Source organism: Vigna unguiculata, chromosome 10 (assembly GCF_004118075.2).
Source record: "Vigna unguiculata cultivar IT97K-499-35 chromosome 10, ASM411807v1, whole genome shotgun sequence".
NCBI lineage: Eukaryota > Viridiplantae > Streptophyta > Magnoliopsida > Fabales > Fabaceae > Vigna > Vigna unguiculata.
The window spans coordinates 15696471-15699988 of NC_040288.1; positions in this window are offsets into that span (position 1 = coordinate 15696471).

The window sequence follows — 3518 nt, forward strand, 5'->3', positions numbered from 1 at the left end:
ATTGAGATGTGATGAAAGTACTAGAAGATTTTTCCCTTGCCTTTCCTTGCTTCTTTTTGCTTTTTCCTCTGTTCTTTCTAGCTGTCTTTTCTATCTCTGGGTCAAATGCTAATCGATCTTCAGGAACCTGACCTCTTAAGAGCATAAATCAAACAGCTCAAGCAAGGATTAGTACAAAGGGAAAGTTTAATAAGCTATCTAATAAAGAAAAATATACACAAAGTTGGATGAGATAACTAGAAATTTCAAAAGAACACCGTTTCCCGACAATGGCGCCAAAAATACTTGTTGATCTCTTGGCAAGCGTACCAAAAGTCAACTGTAGTATAATGATTTAAAGTAGGAGTGTCGAACCCACGAGGAACGGATTCAGTGAAAATAATTAATTATCTCAATCAGCATATATATGCAGAAATTTTAATTCGATGGATTATCAGCAGTTAAACTAAATTGCATAAATAAAATACAGTAAAACAAAAAATTAGTTAAAAGATCAATAAAAGAAACTGGGATTGAATTTCATCTATCTCCCTTGTCTGTTCTGGATGAATATAATATATAACATCTGAAAATACCAATATTGATGCACACTCAAAAATCATTTATACCGATCCCTCGCGTATAAAATTCATAAGATTAGTTCCCTGAATATTGATTCCTCACATATTCAACAAGCTATCCAGCATTACGGTTGATTCCCCAACAATCAAAAGCCTCAACCTCAAAATGATATTCAGTGGAATTTCATGTCTTTTTGATATTCAGTGGTTTTAGCTTAAGCGAGCATGCCTAAAATTGAGCGACCTTGACAACATTTCTTCCCTATTTTCTTCCTTTCTTGCTTTCTCCTTTGCTCCTCCTAAGTTCTTTCCTTTCTCTACTCTATTGTACCTGAAATTTACCAAAATAGGGATCAAAAACTTGGAAGCTCATTTTGTTCTAGATTTAGGGAGAATTAATCATGATATAAATACAAATTAAGAACATAAGTGCCCTAACAATCAAAAGCCTCAATCAAAATCATTTATGCCACCAAAATGTATTCATTTGAGAAAGAAGATGGCAGTGGTCCCACAAAGTCGATTCCCCAACAATCAAAAGCCTCAACCTCTAAAATGATATTCAGTGGCATTTCATGTCTTTTTGATATTCAGTGGTTTTAGCTTAAGCGAGCATGCCTAAAATTGAGCGACCTTGACAACATTTCTTCCCTATTTTCTTCCTTTCTTGCTTTCTCCTTTGCTCCTCCTAAGTTCTTTCCTTTCTCTACTCTATTGTACCTGAAATTTACCAAAACAGGGATCAAAAACTTGGAAGCTCATTCTGTTCTAGATTTAGGGAGAATTAATCATGATATAAATACAAATTAAGAACATAGTGCCCTCATTTCATATGAAAATTACTCATTTTTGGCACTTATCAAGAATCTACCTCATGGCCAAGGATTAGGGAACATTTATTTGTTATTTTTAAATAATTCAATAAATGTAGAATTGTATAGGATTAGTGTTTTGTTTGGTATAATTAGAAAGTTTGAGGTTTGTATTTTAGGCCCAAATTTTAAGTGTTGTTTCATTCTTTTCCTTATATCTGTTTGGGCCAAGCGTTATTCAATTGATGAGAACCAGCATATTGGGCCTGCCTGGATCCAACAACCCATCATCTTGAATCACTAATTATGAAGACAACCAACACACCATACATTTTGCTTAGGCCATCCAATGGAAGTTGCATCCCATTTCACCTTTGTCATGACTCTTCTATTTTGGATCAAAACAAGTGCCTACCACGGTTCAACACCAACATTTATGTGCAACCATGTTCCTTCAACATAACACGAAGTGTTCAGCCTGTTCATGAGTGAGGATTTAAGCCCAACTAAACCAAGCCCACATGTTTATGTGGAGAATCTTTACATTAGAAAGAGTTAGGATTCGTTCTTCCTTCCTTGCGCCTCACCCATTTTTGTTATAGGGTTTTCTCTTTCCCCCGTCTTTTAAACGCTAGGATCTTTTTTTTTTCCATAGGATAACGATCCTTTGTGGTTGGGGTCGTTAGGATTAGGGTTAACTTAACATTTTCATTTAAAGTTTGTTCTCCTTTTAGGGTTGCGTCTTCTTCGCTCCCTTTAGAGTTCACTTCTTCATTAAGAGTTCAACCTAGAGTTGCCTTATTAGTGAGCATCCAAGTCCATCAATAAAGTTACAGAAACCTACGATTCAAGTCTTTCCTACGAGTACGAGTTCGCGTATTTCGTCGCAAAATTCTAAAGATTCGAGTCTTATGTTGCATAGATCCACAAGTTTGGAGGCTTCACCATGGAGATCCATCCATTAGGGGTTCGACCGTGGAGTCTTCTTCCATAAAAAACTAAGTTCAAAAATTTAATGTTAAATGTTCAAAATTGTTAATCAATTTCTAAATTTGTCAAACAATTCAATATAACAACAAAAGGACTACACATTTGAAAATAAGTGACATAAACAATTCATAATAATATGTATAATAAATATTATTAAACCACTAACAACATTTAAAAAAATTTAACACAAGTTTTAGAATAATTATTCATTGTCCATGCTAAAAAATTTGTTTTTAGAGACAAGTGCATTGAAAAAACGTGTGTGAGGTGAAAGAACTATTTTTTAGAAAAGGTTAAATTATTCCATTGGTCCCTATTTTCGTAAGGAAATTTCAAGTAGGTCCCCTTCTTTTTCTTTTATCTCAATTAAGTCCCTATTTTGGAAATATTATTGCAATTAGGTCATTTTCGTTAGTAGGGCACTAACAACGTTAACTATGTGTCACATGTCAACACGTGATTTTTTTTTTAATTTTTATTTATTTTTTTTGTAATTTAAAAAATATTGTCACGTATCAAGCTGATGTTGTGCCACATGGCAAAGACAATGTGATGTGGTAATGACAGTGTCATGTGTCACTATTGAATGTGAAAATTCTCAAGTCAGTCTCTGTATTGTTATTTTGTCTCAATTTGATCCATTTTTTTTAAAACTCAAGCAATTTCATTTCAAATTGAGACAAAATTTAAGCTTTATATAAATGTCACAATGATATTTTTAACAAGATTAAATTTTTATTCTACATTAAACTTTATTTAAATATTATTTTAAATATTTATATATTAATAATTTATAAAGAAATATTAAAGTTAGTTTAAAAATAATAACTTAAGATTTTCCTACGAAAATGGAGACCAATAAAATAATTTAACCTTTAGAAAATTTCAAACGTGAACAAATATATAGCCACCACTCATGCGCAAAATAAAGTACATAGTTGCATTCTTTACTACTTTGTAGCAGGTCTTTTCGGGACTCAAAAGTAAAAGTGTTAAAATAAAGATAGAAAATTACAGTGAATATTTTATTGAAACCCTAATTTAACCTATCAAAGAAAACTACCATGTAAAAGTTAAACTATTAAACAAAAATGTACACTATTTTCTACACCGACTTATTATTAAAATGAAAAGCAGGTGTTTTTTAAATGTGGAA